The sequence below is a fragment of the Pseudophryne corroboree genome, chromosome 3 (genome assembly GCF_028390025.1).
Source record: "Pseudophryne corroboree isolate aPseCor3 chromosome 3, aPseCor3.hap2, whole genome shotgun sequence".
NCBI classification, from domain to species: Eukaryota; Metazoa; Chordata; class Amphibia; order Anura; family Myobatrachidae; genus Pseudophryne; species Pseudophryne corroboree.
In genome coordinates this window covers 112,241,063-112,246,062 of record NC_086446.1, presented here as the reverse complement: position 1 = coordinate 112,246,062, position 5,000 = coordinate 112,241,063, and the positions used below count along the sequence as shown (strand labels likewise).

The 5,000-nt window shown below is 40.9% G+C and overlaps 18 non-coding genes and 5 pseudogenes across 18 annotated transcripts in view; all 23 read right to left on the bottom strand.

Moving 5' to 3' along the window:
• LOC134899928 (5S ribosomal RNA) overlaps positions 1 to 49 on the bottom strand; it is a 119-nt gene extending 70 nt beyond the window's left edge. The window contains exon 1 of the ribosomal RNA XR_010173470.1: positions 1 to 49. This exon is cut by the window's left edge and continues 70 nt beyond it. This is a non-coding gene — a ribosomal RNA (5S ribosomal RNA).
• A 107-nt stretch (positions 50 to 156) lies between these two features.
• Positions 157 to 275, bottom strand: LOC134886754 (5S ribosomal RNA). The gene has a single exon (XR_010170830.1). It is a non-coding gene; the product is annotated as a 5S ribosomal RNA (ribosomal RNA).
• A 107-nt stretch (positions 276 to 382) lies between these two features.
• LOC134890931 (5S ribosomal RNA) lies at positions 383 to 501 on the bottom strand. The gene has a single exon (XR_010171409.1). It is a non-coding gene; the product is annotated as a 5S ribosomal RNA (ribosomal RNA).
• Positions 502 to 608: 107 nt separating this feature from the next.
• LOC135059646 (5S ribosomal RNA) lies at positions 609 to 727 on the bottom strand. The gene has a single exon (XR_010246043.1). It is a non-coding gene; the product is annotated as a 5S ribosomal RNA (ribosomal RNA).
• Positions 728 to 834: 107 nt separating this feature from the next.
• On the bottom strand, positions 835 to 953 carry LOC135066280 (5S ribosomal RNA). The gene has a single exon (XR_010252532.1). It is a non-coding gene; the product is annotated as a 5S ribosomal RNA (ribosomal RNA).
• Positions 954 to 1,060: 107 nt separating this feature from the next.
• LOC134894935 (5S ribosomal RNA) lies at positions 1,061 to 1,179 on the bottom strand (annotated as a pseudogene).
• Positions 1,180 to 1,286: 107 nt separating this feature from the next.
• On the bottom strand, positions 1,287 to 1,405 carry LOC135060282 (5S ribosomal RNA). Its single transcript, XR_010246672.1, has one exon. It is a non-coding gene; the product is annotated as a 5S ribosomal RNA (ribosomal RNA).
• A 107-nt stretch (positions 1,406 to 1,512) lies between these two features.
• LOC134886306 (5S ribosomal RNA) lies at positions 1,513 to 1,631 on the bottom strand. The gene has a single exon (XR_010170393.1). It is a non-coding gene; the product is annotated as a 5S ribosomal RNA (ribosomal RNA).
• Positions 1,632 to 1,739: 108 nt separating this feature from the next.
• Positions 1,740 to 1,858, bottom strand: LOC135059291 (5S ribosomal RNA). The gene has a single exon (XR_010245700.1). It is a non-coding gene; the product is annotated as a 5S ribosomal RNA (ribosomal RNA).
• Positions 1,859 to 1,965: 107 nt separating this feature from the next.
• On the bottom strand, positions 1,966 to 2,084 carry LOC134889169 (5S ribosomal RNA; annotated as a pseudogene).
• A 107-nt stretch (positions 2,085 to 2,191) lies between these two features.
• Positions 2,192 to 2,310, bottom strand: LOC135060271 (5S ribosomal RNA). The gene has a single exon (XR_010246661.1). It is a non-coding gene; the product is annotated as a 5S ribosomal RNA (ribosomal RNA).
• Positions 2,311 to 2,417: 107 nt separating this feature from the next.
• LOC134886753 (5S ribosomal RNA) lies at positions 2,418 to 2,536 on the bottom strand. The gene has a single exon (XR_010170829.1). It is a non-coding gene; the product is annotated as a 5S ribosomal RNA (ribosomal RNA).
• A 107-nt stretch (positions 2,537 to 2,643) lies between these two features.
• LOC134899812 (5S ribosomal RNA) lies at positions 2,644 to 2,762 on the bottom strand. Its single transcript, XR_010173397.1, has one exon. It is a non-coding gene; the product is annotated as a 5S ribosomal RNA (ribosomal RNA).
• Positions 2,763 to 2,869: 107 nt separating this feature from the next.
• Positions 2,870 to 2,988, bottom strand: LOC135059645 (5S ribosomal RNA). The gene has a single exon (XR_010246042.1). It is a non-coding gene; the product is annotated as a 5S ribosomal RNA (ribosomal RNA).
• Positions 2,989 to 3,095: 107 nt separating this feature from the next.
• LOC134886751 (5S ribosomal RNA) lies at positions 3,096 to 3,214 on the bottom strand. The gene has a single exon (XR_010170827.1). It is a non-coding gene; the product is annotated as a 5S ribosomal RNA (ribosomal RNA).
• Positions 3,215 to 3,321: 107 nt separating this feature from the next.
• On the bottom strand, positions 3,322 to 3,440 carry LOC134890226 (5S ribosomal RNA; annotated as a pseudogene).
• Positions 3,441 to 3,547: 107 nt separating this feature from the next.
• Positions 3,548 to 3,666, bottom strand: LOC134899695 (5S ribosomal RNA). Its single transcript, XR_010173336.1, has one exon. It is a non-coding gene; the product is annotated as a 5S ribosomal RNA (ribosomal RNA).
• A 107-nt stretch (positions 3,667 to 3,773) lies between these two features.
• On the bottom strand, positions 3,774 to 3,892 carry LOC135069626 (5S ribosomal RNA). The gene has a single exon (XR_010255804.1). It is a non-coding gene; the product is annotated as a 5S ribosomal RNA (ribosomal RNA).
• A 107-nt stretch (positions 3,893 to 3,999) lies between these two features.
• On the bottom strand, positions 4,000 to 4,118 carry LOC134887481 (5S ribosomal RNA; annotated as a pseudogene).
• Positions 4,119 to 4,226: 108 nt separating this feature from the next.
• LOC135058688 (5S ribosomal RNA) lies at positions 4,227 to 4,345 on the bottom strand. The gene has a single exon (XR_010245114.1). It is a non-coding gene; the product is annotated as a 5S ribosomal RNA (ribosomal RNA).
• A 107-nt stretch (positions 4,346 to 4,452) lies between these two features.
• Positions 4,453 to 4,571, bottom strand: LOC135058395 (5S ribosomal RNA). Its single transcript, XR_010244824.1, has one exon. It is a non-coding gene; the product is annotated as a 5S ribosomal RNA (ribosomal RNA).
• A 107-nt stretch (positions 4,572 to 4,678) lies between these two features.
• On the bottom strand, positions 4,679 to 4,797 carry LOC135063224 (5S ribosomal RNA). The gene has a single exon (XR_010249559.1). It is a non-coding gene; the product is annotated as a 5S ribosomal RNA (ribosomal RNA).
• Positions 4,798 to 4,904: 107 nt separating this feature from the next.
• The window catches only part of LOC134894400 (5S ribosomal RNA), a 119-nt pseudogene continuing 23 nt past the window's right edge, over positions 4,905 to 5,000 (bottom strand).

Sequence of the window (5,000 nt, the reverse complement as noted above, 5' to 3'; positions counted from 1 at the left end):
TCCAAGATCAGATGAGATTGGGCGTATTCAGTGTGGTGTGGCTGTAGATGAGCTTTATGGTTTCTGTTAGAACTTTTCTACTTCTAACTACTGGTTCATAAATGAATACGTTTGAAAATGGAATGCATCAACAGAACGGTGTTGGCAGTATAAAAATATCTACAGCACCTTGTATTCCCAGGTGGTCTCCCATCCAAGTACTAACCAGGCCCAACACTGCTTAGCTAACAAGATCAGATGAGATTGGGCGTATCCAGTGTGGTGTTGCTGTAGATGAACTTTCTGGTTTCTGTTAGAACTTTTCTACTTCTAACTACTGGTTCATAAATGAATACGTTTTAAAATGGAATGCATCAACAGAACGGTGTTGGTAGTATAAAAATATCTACAGCACCTTGTATTCCCAGGTGGTCTCCCATCCAAGTACTAACCAGGCCCAACACTGCTTAACTTCCAAGATCAGATGAGATTGGGCGTATTCAGTGTGGTGTGGCTGTAGATGAGCTTTGTGGTTTCTGTTAGAACTTTTCTACTTCTAACTACTGGTTCATAAATGAATACGTTTGAAAATGGAATGCATCAACAGAACGGTGTTGGCAGTATAAAAATATCTACAGCACCTTGTATTCCCAGGTGGTCTCCCATCCAAGTACTAACCAGGCCCAACACTGCTTAGCTTCCAAGATCAGATGAGATTGGGCGTATCCAGTGTGGTGTTGCTGTAGATGAACTTTCTGGTTTCTGTTAGAACTTTTCTACTTCTAACTACTGGTTCATAAATGAATACGTTTTAAAATGGAATGCATCAACAGAACGGTGTTGGCAGTATAAAAATATCTACAGCACCTTGTATTCCCAGGTGGTCTCCCATCCAAGTACTAACCAGGCCCAACACTGCTAAGCTTCCAAGATCAGATGAGATTGGGCGTATCCAGTGTGGTGTGGCTGTAGATTAGCTTTGTGGTTTTTGTTTGAACTTTTCTACTTCTAACTACTGGTTCATAAATGAATACATTTGAAAATGGAATGCATCAACAGAACGGTGTTGGCAGTATAAAAATATCTACAGCAAATTGTATTCCCAGGTGGTCTCCCATCCAAGTACTAACCAGGCCCAACACTGCTTAGCTAACAAGATCAGATGAGATTGGGCGTATCCAGTGTGGTGTTGCTGTAGATGAACTTTCTGGTTTCTGTTAGAACTTTTCTACTTCTAACTACTGGTTCATAAATGAATACGTTTTAAAATGGAATGCATCAACAGAACGGTGTTGGCAGTATAAAAATATCTACAGCACCTTGTATTCCCAGGTGGTCTCCCATCCAAGTACTAACCAGGCCCAACACTGCTTAGCTTCCAAGATCAGATGAGATTGGGCGTATTCAGTGTGGTGTGGCTGTAGATTAGCTTTGTGGTTTCTGTTTGAACTTTTCTACTTCTAACTACTGGTTCATAAATGAATACATTTGAAAATGGAATGCATCAACAGAACGGTGTTGGCAGTATAAAAATATCTACAGCACCTTGTATTCCCAGGTGGTCTCCCATCCAAGTACTATCCAGGCCCAACACTGCTTAGCTAACAAGATCAGATGAGATTGGGCGCATCCAGTGTGGTGTTGCTGTAGATGAACTTTCTGGTTTCTGTTAGAACTTTTCTACTTCTAACTACTGGTTCATAAATGAATACGTTTTAAAATGGAATGCATCAACAGAATGGTGTTGGTAGTATAAAAAATATATACAGCACCTCGTATTCCCAGGTGGTCTCCCATCCAAGTACTAACCAGGCCCAACACTGCTTAGCTTCCAAGATCAGATGAGATTGGGCGTATTCAGTGTGGTGTGGCTGTAGATGAGCTTTATGGTTTCTGTTAGAACTTTTCTACTTCTAACTACTGGTTCATAAATGAATACGTTTGAAAATGGAATGCATCAACAGAACGGTGTTGGCAGTATAAAAATATCTACAGCACCTTGTATTCCCAGGTGGTCTCCCATCCAAGTACTAACCAAGCCCAACACTGCTTAGCTAACAAGATCAGATGAGATTGGGCGTATCCAGTGTGGTGTTGCTGTAGATGAACTTTCTGGTTTCTGTTAGAACTTTTCTACTTCTAACTACTGGTTCATAAATGAATACGTTTTAAAATGGAATGCATCAACAGAACGGTGTTGGCAGTATAAAAATATCTACAGCACCTTGTATTCCCAGGTGGTCTCCCATCCAAGTACTAACCAGGCCCAACACTGCTTAGCTTCCAAGATCAGATGAGATTGGGCGTATTCAGTGTGGTGTGGCTGTAGATTAGCTTTGTGGTTTCTGTTTGAACTTTTCTACTTCTAACTACTGGTTCATAAATGAATACATTTGAAAATGGAATGCATCAACAGAACGGTGTTGGCAGTATAAAAATATCTACAGCACCTTGTATTCCCAGGTGGTCTCCCATCCAAGTACTAACCAGGCCCAACACTGCTTAGCTAACAAGATCAGATGAGATTGGGCGTATCCAGTGTGGTGTTGCTGTAGATGAACTTTCTGGTTTCTGTTAGAACTTTTCTACTTCTAACTACTGGTTCATAAATGAATACATTTTAAAATGGAATGCATCAACAGAATGGTGTTGGTAGTATAAAAATATCTACAGCACCTCGTATTCCCAGGTGGTCTCCCATCCAAGTACTAACCAGGCCCAACACTGCTTAGCTTCCAAGATCAGATGAGATTGGGCGTATTCAGTGTGGTGTGGCTGTAGATGAGCTTTATGGTTTCTGTTATAACTTTTCTACTTCTAACTACCGGTTCATAAATGAATACGTTTGAAAATGGAATGCATCAACAGAACGGTGTTGGCAGTATAAAAATATCTACAGCACCTTGTATTCCCAGGTGGTCTCCCATCCAAGTACTAACCAGGCCCAACACTGCTTAGCTTCCAAGATCAGATGAGATTGGGCGTATCCAGTGTGGTGTTGCTGTAGATGAACTTTCTGGTTTCTGTTAGAACTTTTCTACTTCTAACTACTGGTTCATAAATGAATACGTTTTAAAATGGAATGCATCAACAGAACGGTGTTGGCAGTATAAAAATATCTACAGCACCTTGTATTCCCAGGTGGTCTCCCATCCAAGTACTAACCAGGCCCAACACTGCTTAGCTAACAAGATCAGATGAGATTGGGCGTATCCAGTGTGGTGTTGCTGTAGATGAACTTTCTGGTTTCTGTTAGAACTTTTCTACTTCTAACTACTGGTTCATAAATGAATACGTTTTAAAATGGAATGCATCAACAGAATGGTGTTGGTAGTATAAAAATATCTACAGCACCTCGTATTCCCAGGTGGTCTCCCATCCAAGTACTAACCAGGCCCAACACTGCTTAACTTCCAATATCAGATGACATTGGGCGTATCCAGTGTGGTGTTGCTGTAGATGAACTTTCTGGTTTCTGTTAGAACTTTTCTACTTCTAACTACTGGTTCATAAATGAATACGTTTTAAAATGGAATGCATCAACAGAATGGTGTTGGTAGTATAAAAATATCTACAGCACCTCGTATTCCCAGGTGGTCTCCCATCCAAGTACTAACCAGGCCCAACACTGCTTAGCTTCCAAGATCAGATGAGATTGGGCGTATTCAGTGTGGTGTGGCTGTAGATGAGCTTTATGGTTTCTGTTAGAACTTTTCTACTTCTAACTACTGGTTCATAAATGAATACGTTTGAAAATGGAATGCATCAACAGAACGGTGTTGGCAGTATAAAAATATCTACAGCACCTTGTATTCCCAGGTGGTCTCCCATCCAAGTACTAACCAGGCCCAACACTGCTTAGCTAACAAGATCAGATGAGATTGGGCGTATTCAGTGTGGTGTGGCTGTAGATTAGCTTTGTGGTTTCTGTTTGAACTTTTCTACTTCTAACTACTGGTTCATAAATGAATACATTTGAAAATGGAATGCATCAACAGAACGGTGTTGGCAGTATAAAAATATCTACAGCACCTTGTATTCCCAGGTGGTCTCCCATCCAAGTACTATCCAGGCCCAACACTGCTTAGCTAACAAGATCAGATGAGATTGGGCGTATCCAGTGTGGTGTTGCTGTAGATGAACTTTCTGGTTTCTGTTAGAACTTTTCTACTTCTAACTACTGGTTCATAAATGAATACGTTTTAAAATGGAATGCATCAACAGAATGGTGTTGGTAGTATAAAAAATATCTACAGCACCTCGTATTCCCAGGTGGTCTCCCATCCAAGTACTAACCAGGCCCAACACTGCTTAGCGTCCAAGATCAGATGAGATTGGGCGTATTCAGTGTGGTGTGGCTGTAGATGAGCTTTATGGTTTCTGTTAGAACTTTTCTACTTCTAACTACTGGTTCATAAATGAATACGTTTGAAAATGGAATGCATCAACAGAACGGTGTTGGCAGTATAAAAATATCTACAGCACCTTGTATTCCCAGGTGGTCTCCCATCCAAGTACTAACCAGGCCCAACACTGCTTAGCTTCCAAGATCAGATGAGATTGGGCGTATCCAGTGTGGTGTAGCTGTAGATTAGCTTTGTGGTTTTTGTTTGAACTTTTCTACTTCTAACTACTGGTTCATAAATGAATACGTTTGAAAATGGAATGCATCAACAGAACGGTGTTGGCAGTATAAAAATATCTACAGCACCTTGTATTCCCAGGTGGTCTCCCATCCAAGTACTAACCAGGCCCAACACTGCTTAGCTTCCAAGATCAGATGAGATTGGGCGTATCCAGTGTGGTGTGGCTGTAGATTAGCTTTGTGGTTTCTGTTTGAACTTTTCTACTTCTAACTACTGGTTCATAAATGAATACATTTGAAAATGGAATGCATCAACAGAACGGTGTTGGCAGTATAAAAATATCTACAGCACCTTGTATGCCCAGGTGGTCTCCCATCCAAGTACTAACCAGGCCCAACACTGCTTAGCAAACAAGATCAGATGAGATTGGGCGTA